Consider the following 18216-nt stretch of genomic DNA (forward strand, 5'->3'; position numbering starts at 1 on the left):
ATTCCACTTATTTAATGGTGAGGTGATTAGAAAGTTTTTGATACAACATTATCTTTAGACATTATAAAGTAAATAGTTTGTTAGTATGGCAGTAAAGGCTTTGCTGCAGCTGAGTATACTTTGCAATGATAGAAGCAGATGGTTTACAAAGTTACAGAATAAGAACTGATTATCAATTTGCTATCCTCTAACAACATCAATGTCGAGTGATAATGTACTGTACTACTTGTTACTGAGTAAATAGCTATTTTTATATTACTTGCTTTCCTGCAAATTGGCTACTACCAGGAAAAGTAAAATATATGGCTGTCTAATATCCTGAAGCAGTAAACAAATTGCTCAGGGGGAACATCAGTGAAGCACTGAAGAATATTTGCTGATATTTATAATTTCTATCTCTGTCAAAAAACTCCAAAAGTTCACAATTCTCATAATACCAGAGGTAGTCAGAGCCCTGTTGCTTTACCATTTACTTTTAATACATAATAGCAAAATAATGAATATGTTCTATGTTAGCAGAACTCGAAATCACAGGATTTTTAGCAGACACTGAGCATACAATGAAATATTATCTTCTTTATTGTTCTCTTTTCCCTTGAAGAAAAGAAAATTCTAGAAGGTTAAAAATGCAGTTAAAAGCAGGAGCAATATTATAATTCAGGGTAATTATGTAGCATGTATAAGTAACCATGCAATAAATATTTTGCCTTTTATATTCTAGTAGTTTTTAATAGCTTTCCCCAGTCCAGGTTGGGGAAAGGGAGGCCATTGTATCTTGACAAGTTGGTTGTCACTCAAGCTGTTGTTCTTTGAAGGAAACAGACTTCTTACAGGTCAGTGACATACACCTGCCATGATTTATGCACCCAGAGTGTGGCAGCCATGGGAGCTCTGATAGGTTTTTCACTGTCAATTTAATTCAGTTTTTGATCATTGCCTGTTTTGCAGGTTAGACTTCCGAACTTGCCAGATGCTGATGCAGCCTGGGAGTTGTTGCGTGGCGTTGCCCCATTCCTGGAGGCTGCAGTGTGCTCCGTGGCCAGAGGTCTGCTGAGGGTGCCATTCCAGAGCCTGGCAGTGCCTGTGCCAGCTTTCCCTGTGCCCCAGCCAGGGGAGCCCCCACAGGGGATCCCCAGATGTGGCTCCTGTGTCTGACAGGGAAATGGCTTGTTCTGCCTGGCACAGGCATTGTGAAGGTTAATGAGGCATTGAGTAAATAGTGGGGAGAAGGGGAAAAAAATGGGGGTGCTAAAGAAGAAAGGATCTGTTTTTTCTTGATATTAATCCAGAATGAGGACCAGGGTTTACAGCTAGCTCAGGAAGGCAGAGTTACCTGTCCTCTCCTCCTGTGCCAAAGGGAACACATGCAAGTTATTAGGATATAATATACTCACTGATTAGGTAATAGCCTGGCAAAGCAAGTAAAATATGACAAGCTTAAATAGCAGTGGATTCAAATTCAGGAGGACTGGGGATTAAGAGAAGGGACTTCATCTGGTCAAGGTAGATAGTGGCCATTAAATTGTCCACTGGAGGATGTGCTGAGCCTTGAATAACAGGAGTGTATTTGTGTGTGTATGAATTTCCATGCCTTGTTCTCCTAATCCATTGCAGTCTCAAGTAATTCTTAAATTGTGCCTTCCTCCTTCCTTGCCTCACTCCCTCAGCACCGCCCCCCCCCCCCCCCCCCCCCCATCTATTTTCCTTTAGTCTGTTTATGGGCTTATAAGTAGGAAATAGAAGTTAATCAACTGCTTATGCTGTATTTTAAAAGATGACACACCTAAATCTAGTTATGCAGAAGAAGATAATGAATTCCACCTCACTGGTGCAATGCCATCAGCAATGTCCACCCCATTTTCTTTGCATTTCCTAGAGGGACTGCAGTATAGACAGGGGAGGGGAAAACTATTCCATTCTAAATACTGTAAAAACTCTAAATACTGCAAAAATGTGCATAAACCCATCTCATTTATTGTTTTGAATTTAGAGTGCTCAAACTTAGATAAGATCTGTACTAATTAGAATGCTGCAGCAAAACCTTCCCTACCACTGGTACAACACTGATAAATCCCAATGCAAATTTGAAAAAAAGTGTTGATTCATTTCTTAAGTGCATCTTTTTTTAAGCCATGCAGTTTTTTGGAAGTGTACTGGGATTTCTTTTGAAGCACATCTTGACTTTTAATAAAGATATCAAAAGTACTTTAAAATATATCATAGCTAATTTTGCTCTCCTACAAATCCATCACTTTTTATTGCCTTTTAACTAATTCACCCTTTTCCACAGCAGAGAGGAAATAGTTCAAATCTCTTGATGGTATGCTTTTCTTTCAATTTTTCTGGTTGTAAATGTTTAAGGGGGAAAAAGTCACCTAATATATAACTCTTAAAAGAAAGGACAGAAATGTGTTCCCTCATGACACCTTGGCTAACTGGACTGTAATATATCTAAAGATACCAGGTAAAAGGGCAATACTGGGGCAGCTCACAGTGCACCATGGTGATTTAGGAAACCAATTTCTTATGGCTGACTTATTCCTGGGATGGGGAGGTGCAGGACTAAAAGCCAACCCTGAGAAAACACTGGGATCTAACCTGGAGTTTGTTTGCATAGCAATCTCTTGCATTTCTGCTGTTTCCTGTGAGCTCTTCAGTGCTCTTTGTGTAGGAACAAAAATACCTGCAAGTCCAGCTGAGATGCTTGGACCTTCATTTGCATTCAATTAATGCTTGGCAAGTGTCATATGATTTGCAAAAATCAACTGTTGCTTAATCCTCTTCAGTGCCAAGGGTTATTAGGAAAGGACTGCAAAGATGAGAAATTGGAACGTTTATGTGTTGTGGAATGAATGAGAGAATCCTCAAGTGACTTAAAAATGATTGGAGTTTTTCTTTTAACCTATGGTAACATTTGGATTATTGAAACAAGTATAAAAATTGAAGATGACCTGTAGCTGAGCAATCCTTTCACTTAAACCTTGAGAAAAAGCACAGACAAATGACAGCAGGAGCTGGCTGCTGCCCATTGCAACAGCACTGAGGTGGATGCACAGAACTGTGCTGGGTTTAAGAGACAGTCTGAGTGAGTTTCTCTCCTCATATGCACACCTAAGACATATCTCCAAGGCACATATGTGAGATTTCCCACTTTTTGCTCTCTGAAAACTTTGCAATCTGTTCTATAGTTCACAAGGGGAGGAAGAAAAGCTTTATTTCATGGAAAGGAATGAGGCAATGAGTTAAGAGCTGTCATTTTGGGCTTGTCATCTTTGCTCTTACTGCCCAGGCTGAATAGCTGCAGGGTTTCTGAGCTGTTGCAAACAGCATTTGCAGCTGGATATGAGCTATGATAGACAGCTGATAGGTATTTCAGAAATGAGCTGTTCTGCGTAGAGCTTTTTGAGATGCAATCTCTGTGAGCCCAGTTCCAACGGCTGGGAGGATGTGTGTGAGAGGGGAAGGAAAAATGTCAGCAAGATTGCTGGATGCACACGTTAATTTGTACTAATCTGTCTGGGAGGAGTTCTGCCTGCAGCTACGGAGCTTGTGATCCAGAGTGAGAAAGCTGCCTTATCAGGCACCGAGCCACACGCTCTCTGGCAGCATTCCAGAGGCATCTCACTGATGAAACAGGGGCTTTCACATATGAAGCAGCTTTAATGGAAGATACTGTATGACAGGGGACTTTAAAGTTACTCCTTTTCCCTGTGTTTATACAATCATGTATTCTGTAACATGCACCGTGCTACAGCACAATGATACAGTACAGAACAATTGTGATACAACACAATTTTGCTTCAGCTTGAAGGTAAGATGTGGTAGGAGCTGAGATTTCCAGGACTCAGACACGCTTCTGAAATATCAGTGGGTTACCAAAGTTGCTTGATTTACAAGGCAGACGGAGTGAAGCATGGGCTACCTGGACTAATACCTGAAGAAGGCAGCCTGGAGCTGCTGATCAGCGGCCAGCATCCGCCGGCACGGGACAGGGAGCTCATGCAGGAGGATGAAATGGCTGTGTTTCCTAAAGCTTGTGTTTCCTATGTGTCCAAAATCAAGAGAGAGCTGTTGAAGTAGTTGGACTTCCCCAGTTGCTTCAGTGTCCTCAGTTTGTCTGGAGGAAGGTTTCTTAAGGAACACAAATGCTTTCTGTCCAAAATGTGAGGTTAAAAAGAAGTCATTTTCTTTTAACTACAAAATAATTTTTCCACTGTTACTTTTAAAATTTAATAACTGCAGCTTTGGCTGGTAGAAATCAGAAGCCCATACTTTGTGCAGGACGATTATTTATTTATTTTTAAAACAAAATCAAGGCTGTCTGCGATTTGGATCTAATTTCACATTTATTTTTCATAGTTTGTTTGCTTAGTAGCTCTGCAGTAAAGCAGTGATTAGTTAAATCAGTTATACATAAATTCAAAGACTTGCTCTTCATTTTAGATGTTCAGACTTAATTGGATTTAAATCTGATTAAAAAGTGACTTCTGAGGGAAAAATACCCCCAAGCATGCAAAGAGGTTTGCTTTTTTTAACTTATTACATAAATGGCAATAGAGATTTCTATCTTTATAAAATTTATTCCCTCTTACAGCTTACAATTCTATTTAACTTTTAAAGAAAATACTTATATATTAAAATATTAGCAGGGCAGAATAGGAGGAAGCTGCTGACATTTCTTTCTCAGACTAACCTGTTTTCTACTGCAGAGTATTTTCTTTATATGAAATTTAAAACCTAAATATTAGGAAAGGAGGTCATTCTATGATTTTATTTAATATATTAATTGCTGTGAAAATCACATAATGCAAGCCATATTAAAACCATGAAAAAGACCTGGTGTTTCTCCCAGGAGATGCCTGGGTAGATCTAGATAGCTTCTCCCTTGGGGTTTAAGGGACTATCAGGGATTTAATTACAGGCTTGGACCACGTATGTAAATAGGAATTACTGAATAATGAAGAGCAGGGTTGGGAGAGTTCAGATGAAGATGGAGATGATGTATTTTTAGTGCTGTGGGAGTAGTTTGGGATAACTAGAAGTATGAATCCAGCAGATAAATATCCTTGCAAAGGAATAGAGCACAACTCAGTCCTGACTATCAAGCACAATTTATGCAGTAGGGCAGTAGCATTCTGCTGCCTGGCCTTTTTCCTAAATCTGAGCAATTTTTGATAGGCATTTGGACAAATGAGGCTTCTGCAGGATCAGCTGTCTGCAGCTCTGCAGCCTCTTCATGATGCAGAAGATTGAGGAGTTTATGCAAAATTAGGTACTTAACCATATGCAAGGCAGGATGAAGGTACAGCTTTTGGAGGACAGAGCAGAGATTTGTATTCAGATAATTCCCCGTCTGGACTGATACAAGGCTGGGGAATTCAAGCCATCTTCCCCAAAAAGTGTGTTTTCTAGGGGGTTGACAGAGGCTACTGCTGTAGAGATGTGAAGAGACAGAAGGAATAACAACTGCTGGCTCCAAAGGCCTTTGCTCATCTTTCCCATCAATTATTTAGACAAGAAAGATTTACATGAAAATTAATAATTGAATTTTGAATTGCTGCTTTACATCAATAATGAAATAGTTGTGCCAAATACAAACAGATAAAGAGAACAGCACAAGAAACCATCGTTAATACACAAAAAGAAAACTAATGTTTTAATGAAGCTATAAAGTTAATTACTGCTTTATGGCAGAGGGTTACTGTCAGTGACCTAGAACAGACAGCTTCATAGGCCAAAAGTGAAACCTCCTGTTTATCATAAGTGATGTGGGCATGTTAAAGTTGTGTGAGCTGGATTCTGCTAGATTCCCTAATCAAGTCATTTTTGTTACCAAAATAGCTTTATAAATAAAAATATTATTTTGTTTCTTTTATAAATTAATTTTTTACAGATTTTAATACAGGCTGTCCTTCAGGTGTGAACATCCAGAAGTACCATCGTAGACACAAAATTTCAGTATTTTAACTATTTCAATTGTCTAAACCAATTTTGCCAGGTATATTTCTGGAGAAAAGAGACTGAGTCTGAGACCTAGCCTATAAAAACCTATTTATTTGTTAATATTCAAATTTTTGCCAATTGCTAAAATTTTATCATTAACCTAAAAATGCTGGGGGGAAGGGCTTGGTACACTTCTTGAAATGTTGTAACTCAAACTTTAGCTTCTTTCTCCCCTACCCCAAGGTAAATTTCTAAGGCTTCTTTCCAGAAACAGGAATGTGGAAAGCATGGAGAATAAACAACCTGTATGCATCAAAATATGCAAATAAGTAAAAAGAACTCATTATTTATTTTAGTAACATGATGAATGTGTTATATATAGAATTTCTGAATGCTTGGTGATGAGAAAACTGCAAACTAAGTCAGATACAGCGCTGACCCAGAAAGCATTGAGACCCTGCACTATACGTGATAAGTACCAATGCTTTTCTAACTTTATTTACTTTTAACTTGCTGGTCGATCTTTTCAAAACCTTGTGTGATAGAATCAGCTCCTAAAGTGTACTGTGGCCTACATCTGTGAATTTAAAGTAGGGAAATGGTAAGTATGACAAAATAACTTATATAATGTTTAAAGTTATACACTACTCCTTGACCTGCTCCAGCTCCTTCATTTAATGTTGTTTTCATTTTGATATAGATTTCTCTTGCCATTTCCCTTCTGTGTTTCACCAGACTGCTACCTGTAGTGAATTAAAGGGAAGACAAGCATAAAGTCAATTCTACTTCCTGTAATTCCCCAGATTTTAAAAGGGAAAGACATTTATTTAATTTGCTTTGCAACCTATGAGCTCATGGACTTCATTAATTTCTCCAGAAGTAAATAAGTTCCGGTGGATTGTTCTCCAATTTATCACTTTTTGTCTGTTTCCATTTTAGCTGGTAATTCAGCCTCTCCCTCTTGCTTGAATGAACTCTACGAGAGAACACATCTGGGCTTTTTCAGCTTGGGGACAACGGTACAGAAAACAGGCATTTTTTGCTTAACTGCTCTTGTAATTGGCACCTCATGGCTTCAGAGCAGAGGTAGCACAGAGCATGGGTTGTATTGCACCGACAGAGACCAGCAGGGACTGTCCCTTTGCTAGAACATATTTGGCTGGCAATGGGGTGGGTTTCTTGGGCATGGGTGATTCTGGTCCTCCATCTCCCACTGAGCGGCACGAGGAGTGCTCCTGGGCATGTCAGCTAGGCAGGCATTGTAGACATGGAGAGGAAACTGCAGCCTACTTGTCTGCTGTTTAAGGCAGAAGGGAAACACAATTAGTTGAGGAAGTGTCATTAATGAGGGCACTTTATTAGCAGCTTTTGGTAGGGTGGGGTGTGGAAATGTTAGATTTAGAAGATAATCAGCCTGCATTTTTATCTCTACTTAAAATAATAGAATGGAAAATTATCTTATCTCCATAAACTGCTATTTTTCACTTAGTAAATTATTTTATCACCCAAAGCAGATGCCACACAAAGAATTGTGGTTGGGAGCTATATAGTTATTTATCTCGGTCAAAGTGTCTCAGTTAAAAAGCTGTCAGTAAGAGATAATAATAACAAATACATATGGCATTTGGCTGGAAGAATACAAGATTATACTAAATAGAAACACATTTCTGAAAGAATAATTGTAACTAATTAGAAATCTCCAGTTATGCTTAGAGTTGTAAGAAAGTGAAATCAAATTTAATTATGCAAGGTCCCAGTTGTGCCAAAGGTGTTAAAAGAATATCTTTATGGAGACATTCAGTATAACAAACCGGCTGGTGTTATTATTAGCATGCTCAGTTGCACATTTTCTTAATATTAGTTTAAAGTTTAATGATGGTGTTTGCAGTACTAATTACCAAGAATCTGCACAGCACTCACTGGGATAGTCACCCAAAAGGCTTACATTTTTGCAATGTTAAGTTATTGATGCCTCCAGAATATCTTTGACTAAATCCTTTATATTCTGTATCTGTACAACAGGTACATAAAAGTGGATCTGTGATCGTGCCCACAGGTCCTTTGGATGCCTAAGCAGTGAGTTTAAGCAGTTGTTCCCTCTGCATGCTAGCAGGGGATTGCTGGCCAGCATTAGGATTTACTAGGATGAGTGCAGTACTGCTCTGGGACAAAGTCAGTGAAAGATTGGTTATCTTGGGTCTAGAGGCTGGGAAATGTGGGCCAAGAGGACACACAGTAGCCATACAGGTTTTTACAATTAGATGTCCAGACATGCTGAGGAGGAAAGCTAATTCATAGTAACTCCAGATAAAAATCTTAATACACAGTGAGAACACCATGCCTCTCCTCCCTGAAGGAAAGGATTTTGGCTGGGCAAACCTAACAGTGAACCAAGGGCTTTTTCAGTAGCACTCACTGTGCCTTAACCAGGGGAGTCATTATATCCCACGGTGGAAACAGAACTTAGGTACCAACATGGTCACAGAGGAGCAGTGGTCATGAGAAAAATGTTGTGATATTAGAGGGATGTTGGAAGATTTGATGTAAAGAAACCCTGCTAATTTTGGAGTTGACACAGAAGTCAGGAATGGTTTTTGGATTAGGCTGTGCAGTTCAAACCATCTTCCCGTTCTTTTCTGGCAGCTCAGTGCCCCACCACAGCCTCTCTGGAGGTGACATGGTGACATGGGCAAATGAAGCTTTCAAATTCATGCAAGTCTTCCCAATGATTTTTTCAGGCCCTGCAAAGTTAAGTCTTTTCTTCTCTGTTATAAGAGCATTTCTTTACAAGAGCACAATTTTCTTCTCATCCCCAGAGATGACTTTCCTGCTAGTAAAGATCCCTCCTGGTCACCACCAGGTAGTTTTGTCCTTGAACCACCTGGCCTGTCACACTGGGACCCTCTCTCTTCTTCCCCACCTACCTTGAAGATAATGACAAGGCAACCATCTCTATTCCCACAGCTCCTCTCCCCTGTTTCACCGGGTCACAGTGAAGTGCTAGCTTTTGGAGCTGACTGAGGGACTGACCCTTGATTACAGCAGGAGGGGGCTGGCAGGAGCAACAGGGACACTGTTCCATGGCCATTCACCTGACACATGGCACTTAGCTCTTCTGCAGTGCTGTAGGTGTGGAGCCAGGGCTGAAAGCCTTGTTTTGGTATCTCTGATCTCCAGGAGGGGCATACAGCTCAAATGTACCTTAAAAGAGGAAGGAACTGTGCTGTGTATCTGAGCCTTGACTGTCGTGTTCCTGGGCTTTGTGCTCAGGTAGGGGGAGGCAGGGGAGGCAGACAGAGAAAGGTAGCAAAGCACACAAGTGTTTGTCCCAGTGGATCTGCAGGCACTGTTGGAAAAGGAGCCATTCCTGCTACTGACAATAACCTGGTATGGGATTCACTTCTCTCCACCTCAGACACCTGTGATGTACATACACTTGCAGCTGAACTGAACACTCCAGGCTTCCCTTATTAGTTAATGGAAGTGATCATCTATTTTTAGGCATGAGTCACCTGTCCTATTTTAGCTCTCTATTTTAGTGCATGATGAATCGTATGATGTCCATTAACAATTCAGGAGAGAGTCTAATCCAAGTAGCTCAGATGGGGACCTCTTAATTGATTTATCTGGATCAGTTCTACCCTATCTGCCTTGGTCTTTAAAGCACTGGGTGTCTTCCAAGGCTAAATCTGAGGCAAATAGTGAGAGAGGCAATGCAGAAAGCACTTCTGCTTTCTTTGCCCAGATAGCAGCATATTTTCAGGTATGACTTTGGCAGCTGAACACTGGAATTGGCTGTGGACATTTTGTACTGTCAAAAGTATCATTGGTCCTTGTCTAGGAGCAGTATGGTCTCCATCTGTACAAGTTCCATCTAGCCGGAAAAAGAAAAGGAGTTGCCTTCACTCTCAAGTATCTGCTGTTTTATTGACAAATTCCTTCCCCTCCCTTGCCCTATCCCAGCCCTCCTTTTCCTTATGGCTCTCTGTCTGGACTGCTCTTGGTGCAGCCAGACCTGGCAATTCTCCGTAACTCCTCTGAGGCTGCTGACCTTCCTTACCTTTTGCTGAAACTAAGCTCCCTGGCACAGAAGCAGGAATGTCAGCTACACCTCAGTAGTCACTGCCATGGGACCTGGAATAACAGATCCCTGCTTGTGACGCAGACACCTCTGCCTCCCATGCCGTACCCAGAGCTTGCTGTGGGGGTGGAGAGGCAGCAATAGGGAAGGCTGGCTCCTGCTGAGCATTCCTGAGCAGATGAAAGGAGCAGGAGTTCCCCAGTGGTTGTCCATGTGCAGGGACCAGCTGCAGGCAGCAAAGCATGTCAGTAGGGATGAAGTACAGGAATGATGGAAGACTGCTTTGTCTCCCACACCGTTTTCCCACAGCTGATGTGGACTCATGACGTTTTCCATGGGAACACATGTGTGGCACATCTCTGAGCCTCTGGGTACTTGAGGAGCTGCATTCCTTAAGGACACCACAGACCACGAGCCATCAGTGGCTGCTGGCTGTCCACACCCAGCCTGGCCAAATTTTGGGAAGATCAGCTGTCCCACCGCTGAGTGCTCTTACACGGGGGTCTCTGCTATGACAGTCTCAGGGTAAGTTGGCCCTAGGGGTGGTTTATATGGAGACTGAGAAATGAGGCATTTGTGATCAATTCAGCTGCCTAATAGAACTAGGATTGAATTTCTCATTTCCAAGCTTTGTTTGTAGCTTGAATATTGGTGCGTCTCTTCCTGCCCTTGCTTTTTAGTCAGAAGGGTTTATCTTCAACTTGTTTCATCCCTTTTCACATCACATAGTTGTCAGTGGTGCACAAATCTGCTGGATATTTAGTTTAATCTCAGTTCTGATATGAGTGTGCATACTAGCTGTCTAATGATGTCATGAACTCTGTAGCATCCCGTGAGCTCTCCCGCCTTGGTCAATCCCCAGGCCCTCAGCTCTGGAAACATTAACTACTTACCACAGAGTTATCCCTCCCAAAGGGAAAAACAGACTCCCCCATAGACTTGGTGTCACAACTTCCTCTGGTTTCTGCTGTCCCTGGCTTGGCACCCCTGGTGGCCACCCCCCTCCCCCTGGTGGCCAGGCCCCTCTGCCCAGCCCTTACTTCTGCCTCCCACCCTTCCCCTTTATAAGCTGCTTGCTCCACGTGGTTCATCCTCTTTCCCTGGGTTTGTCCTCCAGCGACTGTGTTACCCTGCTGGAATAAACCCTTGCAAAAGAGCCTTTCTTGCCTCTATTGCTGAGCCAGCTGAGCAATAGAGTGAGTCTTGAGTGGAGGTTTGACTGTGTTGCCTGAATGTTCACTCAGCTTGCCCTTCGACCAGGGATAGGCAGCAGCACCTACCACTTTAACACCAACATTTTTAGAGCTCTGAGATCTGCCATCCCTAAACTCAGTCTGAATCCAGTACCTGTTCTAAACTGGAATATCTGTGTACTTACACACACAGGATGGGTTTCTGTATCTCCTCTTGCCACCTAACACAGTGAGTCCTGGCTGGACTGAGGACACTGAATCACTCTTTGTTCTGCTCACCATTTGCATTTTGTTTCCAGGCTGTCATTCCAAGATAGAGGATGAACCTGGCCTGTGATGAATTGCAAAGGATTTGGATAAAGCGTGAATGTTCATCTTCATGGACAGGATTTCTTCTCTACAGGAAATGTAGTCCAGGGATGTGTAGGTCGCAGAGGATCCACCTTGTGACACTGATACTTTGTAAGCACAAGTTCAGAGTATGTGTCTAGCTGTTACATCAGAACACAGCAGTGATGCAAGCTTCCTGTTCCAGTGCAAGATGATCCTGTAGGATGTCCTGTAACAGGGAGTGCTGATATGTTTCATTTCCCAGGACTCTGATTCTCAGTAATCCTTCTTGGTGTAAGGAGAAAAGAGCACATACAGCAGGTTGTAGCTATATCAGTTACTGTACTTCTGAAATGTGTCCTGATTCTAGAAAAATGTCTGTTAGATAGCATAAAATACATCAAATGCAAGTAATTTGGCACACTTAGGGAGCTCTGTCCTACAATTCTTTCCCCTTCTGCTTCTCTTGTTGCTAATGAAACAGCTGCTTTTTGGTTTCAGGCTTTAACCTATTTTTGGAATCCTTTTATGCTATTGGCCCTTTGAAATGCATGGATTGCTATGAAAGAAAGCCAGTGTCATTGCTGGGAGGCAAGAGGAAGGCCTATATGTGAAGTCTTGTCTAGTGATGAGAGACTGTCTCACCTATTCATCCTTTCCTTTATTTCTGTGAAGCAGCCCAGTTCCCCATGGCACATGGTTCCATGCCTTTTCTGCTTTTATTTAAGCACTACAATTCTATCAGCCACAGCCCTTCATCAGCACAGCACCAGCAGATAACTCCCTCCTTTGGGGGGAATTTTTTTAACATATCTAGGCCCCTGTTCCCACTGCATGAATGTGCTGGCCCAAAGTAGAAGAGGAAGTGGAGGAGCTTGGCTTCCAAGGAAAGAAGCTGGGGAACAGTGCAGAAAGAAGGAAGCTGTGAATGAAATAGAGGGCAAGTGGAAGGTAGAATCTATTTATTGGATGAGAATTAAACCTTGTGTCTGTGAGCGGCTGTGTTCTCACTGGGATGTCAAATTTTGCTACTGTACAGCAGGATTTCACTGGAAGGGCTGTGGGTTGGCAAGTAGAGGATGTCACCATCTAAAGAGTCAGGTTATCCTCATGACTGAGGATGCCAAAGATACAAATCCAGAATCACTGAATTGGTGTACTCTGATCTGCCCAATACGAGAGCAGCTGTGACTTTAAATGTGATTTAAATCATTGCATTACTTCATTAGTTACTTACCGCCTACAATTAGTTAATTCAGCACTAAACTAGCTTAAGCAGCAGCTCCTTATGGGATTTGCAGTTTGTAGGCTGGAGCCTGTCTGTGTCTCAGCTGACACAAATGAACATGCTGTGGTCAACTGTAGGTGTGAAGACTCATACCTATTGTCTTGGTTGCAGTGTTAGCAACTTTCTCCTTCCTTATAAAGTCCAAGCAGAACTCAGCTCATTTTGGATGATTAAAAAAGGATTTTTTTTTATTTTGTTCCCTGGTTTATGAGTTTTCTCCCGAAAAATGTTTTTGATCTGATCAAACAATTTTGTCTTTCCAGACAGACCTTTATTCTCATTGCTGCATCCATTTCTGCCTTGAGGCAGTGAAGAGGGCTCCTGTTTGCTCTGCATCCCTGCACAGTTTCACTAAAATTGAATCATCTCCAATGTATCTGCTAAACCCTGGCTAAAGACAAGAAGATTTGAACACAGCAAGGTATGGCTTTCTTTGTTATGGTTGAAAAATGTGTTTTGAATTCTGTGCTAGAGAGAAGAGCTCTGCATGTAGTATTGTATAGATGGCAGATATCTGCCATGTTTTCCCCTGCTTAAAATCCAGCCACCTATGACACCTGTGTAGTGTCTTGTGTTCTTAGAGCACAGGAGACAATAAAGTTTAGGAAGCACATTTTGTTAAACAGAGCATGGTTAAGAAGGTAGATGGTTGGGAAAAATAATTCTCCCTTAGATTATAAAAATTAATTCCTATCTTATAGGCAGGGCCTTTTTCTGCCTTTATCTTTTTAGGAAAAAAATCAGGCATTTGCTTTCACATCACATTGCAGTTGAAAATACAGTGTTAAAATAGTGTTGGATGACTGGAAAGGATAGCCTAATGGAAGTGGTGGATGGGAGCAGCTGTAGAAATAGTGAACATGTCTGTGATTTTTGAAATTAATAACCATGGTATAAAATAAGTTTTCTGGTTTTATAATCATGTGTTTGACACTGTCCCCAGCAGTAATTCTCCTTTATGTCTTTGAACAACGCTCAGCAGAGACTCTTGTTGTTATAAACAAGATTAATTAATTATTAAATTATTAATTAATAATTAAATTTCTGTTAATTTGGTGACCTCAGCTGATACCCCAAAAAGCCAGTGGCTGGTTGGTCTTGGATGACCACAAGCTGAAATTTTGGGATAATGTTGCTCTCTAATAACTTTATGTGATGATTAGTGATCTCAGATGACCATGAGTCAAAATTTTGGAGTAAAGGTGACCTCTAGTAACTCCATCTATTAATTGTGATCTCAAGTAACTCTCTGTGCTAATTAGCAACCACAGATGATGCCCATGTCCTAACTGTTGACTTCTTCTGCCCCCAAACACGCATGCTGTGCATGTTATTTTGGGGTTGCCATATTAGCTCCTAGAGGTCAGTTCCAGATGTCCATGCACCAAGTCTAACTCTGCAGATCAGCTCAGGCCCATCCTGTGCTGTTTTTCTTTCTCAGAAGACCTCTGAGATGTCCCTATGAACCCACAGTGTCTCTTGAAGTTACTTGGTGACCAAATGTGCTTTAGGGCATCCACTGAGATCATCCTGATACCCGAAAAGACCTTCAGGCTCTCCTGGGGGTCAAAAATTAAGCCCTACTATAATTTGCCATCCTCCACTTGACTCCTTGGGACCATTTGAGGGTACAGAGCTAGCAGTTATATCCCTTGGGGTGGCCCAAGGTCAGTTTCTGCTGAACTGTAACATCTCAGCTGCTTTCAGAGGCTCTCCAGATCAAGTGTCAGCTGGAAGGAGTTGGAATGGGATGAACCCACTAGAAGTTTTGCATCACATACTTGCCCTGGATGCAGCTTTCAGGAAGTACCCTCTGAGAGGAGCACATGAAGAGTGAGAATGGTGACTCCCCTGCATCTCCCCCTCTACTTCCTCCAACAGACAGCACCATTTAACAAAAACCTAATGTCAACAATGCAAAACAGGAAGCAGATCTGTTTTATTTCAGGAGGGAAGGGCAAGAGGCAGCTGCTTTTCCTTAGAAAACTGTTATGAAGTTGATAGAAAGTGTCTTCCATCTCCTTACATCGCATGCAGTTTTAGCAGAGTCTGGGTTCCAGCAGGACTCTGATGTCATCCATCTCCTCTCACCACAGTGCCCTCCTTCTCTGGGCTCCTGGAGCTCGTTGTCTGAGATCCTTCAGCTCCCCACTTTCCACTTCATGGTTTTGGCTACTAAAAGCCTACAGTTAAGGGCACCTTACTTAGCAGTTGCTTTTTAGGAGGAAGCTACAAAGAGAATGCACTTCTCAATATCCATGCGCATTTCTGGAGGAGCAGCAACATCTGCTTGGAGACTTTCTGTCCTGTGAAAACACATGCCCCCCCCCGTGTTTCTTAGAAACAGACCCCTGTGAGTTCTTAAAAACTGGATTAATCTTTGCTTCAAGTATTTGAGACAAATTGTCCCAGCTTTCATAAGAAAAAGAAATCAATTAAAAAAACCCACCAAAACAAACAAAAAACCCCACAAAAACGAAAAGCCAAAACAGTGAGGTGATTGGATGGGGGAAAAAAGATCATAATCCAAATTACTGCAAGAGAGGAGCGAGACTGGGTTGTAGGGGGAAAATCAGACAATGCCAAGCCCAAATGTCCTGTTCCAAATGCCCAGAACTAGCTGAAGCCAAAAGACCTCCCTTTGCACCTTTTCCCTCCTTTCTTTTTCGTAACCTGCATCCTGCTGGACTTACTCAGAACAGGGAGACAACAAAATGCAGAAGCCCAAGATGACCCAGCTTCAGTCCAGATACTAATACACATATAAAGATGCTTCCACTTGGCTTTAACCTGTTGAAAAAAATGAAGGAGACCATAAGCACCAGCAAACCCCCATGACTGTCCCACACAAAGAACTGGGGCAGCACGGGACAGGAATGGGACAAGGCACCACCCCACACCAACCATGCATGTAAAATTAGAGGCAAAACCATGGTAAAGACAACAAATAGTGGTGCTGCACTTCTTTGATGCCCTGAGAGGATGAATAAACCCATACTTGGTGTTGCCCTGCAACAAAACCCAGGGCAAAAGACCAGATCCTGCTCCCTTCTAACAGTGTTAAAACAAGTACTGAAGCCACTGCAACCAGTACAGAACCATTTTATAAAACACCATCAGCTCCCAGTTTCAGTCCCCACTCTATGTTTAATAGCTTTGCTCATCCTTTTAGAAAAATTTTATTCTGGTGTGACTCTGTCAAAACCAATGGTCAGAGCAGAGAATCATATGGTGTCCATGAACTTTGAGTCTGCTAGAGTGCAAAATACCAGGTCCTCAGGTAAACTCTGGGCAAGTTAGGTAATAGCAGTGGTGTTGGTCTGATTGAAAATGTTATTTGAGTCTTTATTTAATAGTTTTCTTTCAGAGCAGAATGCTTTTCATTACCATTTTAAATAGACATTACCACCGTAGTTAATAACTTTCATGTTTTTTTTTATACCCTCCAGCAACTTTATTATTTATTCTTAAATTATAAATGTTCTGCTTTTCTCTGGCATGCTTTTTTTTTTTTTTTTTTTTTTCCTAGAACTCCATAATGAAATACCCAGGGGAGCCATGCATGCACTTGTGAAGGGAAGAAGCTGAGACTAAACACCTACCTGCACCTACCTGGTCAGCAGGAGATCAGAAGTTATGCTCAGCTCCCAGCAACCTACCTGTCGGCATGGAATGTTGCTGTAAAATCCATGAAGTTATGCTGCCTTCGCAGTGAAGCCTCCAGCCAGATGAGATTTGTATGTGTGAGGAGTTTGTGCTGGGTGGAAATACCTGAAATACTGCAGTTACCTGTTTGTTGAAGAACAAGCATCCACAAATAAATGTAATTTTGAATTGTCCCATTGACTGCCCAACACCACAAAATAAAACAGTCTCTTTCCTGCTGAGGTTTAGTAGTGCTGTTGTTTCCATGTCTGCATAGACACCATGTATGCTGCCAATTAAATGAGAAGACAAAAAATCACCTTGAACATACAATGTTCCCTACTGGTTTGTATTTATGCAACAGAGAGAGCCAAGGAGAAGACGTGACCCACATACTCTGGTTATAGAGCTATCATCTTATGGAAATTTCATGTTTTGGTAATCCTAGGTACTCCTTTGGGACTCTGGCCTATGTCTATGTTGGTATTTCAACCTTCAGGAGCTGAGGCCTAAAACAAGTTCCTCAAATAAAATGCCATAACATTGCCAAGCCAAAGGAAATAACAATGATGGAAGATACATGGAAAAGCAAATTCAGTGGGTTACTTGTAGGGAAGTTGTAGCTACGCAAACATGTGAAGGGAGGAATATTCACTGAAGAAGCAGAGTGGAACTCTCCTCCATTTAAATGTATTCGTTGACTGAAGTGGGAATATTCAAAGCATATTTTTCTCCTGTTAAGCAAGTACCAGCTGCTGGAACAGAAAGGTGTGCAGGAGAGTGGATCCAGCAGGTTCTTCCTTTGCCATGTTCTGAGAGCACCTCAAAGGCTGCCCTAGGTTCTAATATCTGGTGAAAGATCCCAGAGGATGAGAATTGGTGATGGCAACTCCAGCAACACAAACCCCCATCTTCTCTCCTGCCTGGATATGACTTCAGAGGAATTTTCCTTTGGATGTGGGATGACGTTCAGATATAACAAGAACATTTTGATATATGGAAAATTCAGTCAAACGCAACACAAAAATAGCTGGTTCTTCTTCTCTACCATTCCTGCATCTATAAAACTACTATTGAACCTTTCATGTTTATTCAAAGACCAGCAAAACCTACTGGAAGCCAGAAATTACTTAATAATAACAGAATGAGTGTGACTAAGTAAAAGGCCTAAAAGGGAGCTCAGACAGCTAAAAGTACAATTAAAGACAGATGATTAGAAACAAGTGAATGATATTAAAAAGCATTGGTTTTCAAGCAGAAAACCTTCCTGACAAAAATACCAGTATAAGTTTACAAAAGCTGTTTACTACACAACATGCTTGAAGAATTGATGGAATAGTCAAATTTACGGAATCCCTAGAAATGCAGTGCAAGCCAGAAAAATTGTTTGGTGAAAGTCCTCTGAGAAGTACATGCCATTCTAACTTCTGTTAGTGCTGGGTGCTGTGAGACTTCGAGTTCTGAGCAAGATATAATTAGAAAGCAACAGAAGCCTCAGAAGTCATTCCTCTTTCAGCTATTTCTAAGGGCACCTTTAATTGGCAATATTCAAATACAAACTCCTCCAGATATGAGTAATGGCACAGTGTTCAACTCTCTCCTAAATTATTCCAAGTTTCTCAGTGAAAGATAATGTTAGTGTGAGCTAGTTATCTCCATTTAGAATAATACGAGAGCAACTTGGGTAGATTCTGAGCTCAACTTTCTTGAGACTGATTTGCAATGAAAGAGAGCAA

The 18216-nt window shown here is 41.5% G+C and overlaps 1 protein-coding gene across 2 annotated transcripts in view; it reads left to right on the forward strand.

Annotated features, from left to right (window-relative positions):
- Positions 1 to 16722, forward strand: part of LOC121333697 (protein kinase C-binding protein NELL1-like) — a 52714-nt gene extending 35992 nt beyond the window's left edge. The window contains exons 6-8 of one of the 2 annotated variants that reach the window (XM_041400283.1): positions 11517 to 11679; positions 13099 to 13256; positions 16365 to 16722. The gene's annotated coding sequence lies outside the window, so the exon portion shown is untranslated. The remainder of the gene's footprint in view (positions 1 to 11516; positions 11680 to 13098; positions 13257 to 16364) is intronic. The other variant, XM_041400281.1, reaches the window with a different exon arrangement.
- Positions 16723 to 18216: the final 1494 nt, after the last annotated feature.

The sequence above is a fragment of the Onychostruthus taczanowskii genome, unplaced genomic scaffold, assembly GCF_017590055.1.
Source record: "Onychostruthus taczanowskii isolate IOZ18803 unplaced genomic scaffold, ASM1759005v1 scaffold177, whole genome shotgun sequence".
Lineage (NCBI taxonomy): Eukaryota > Metazoa > Chordata > Aves > Passeriformes > Passeridae > Onychostruthus > Onychostruthus taczanowskii.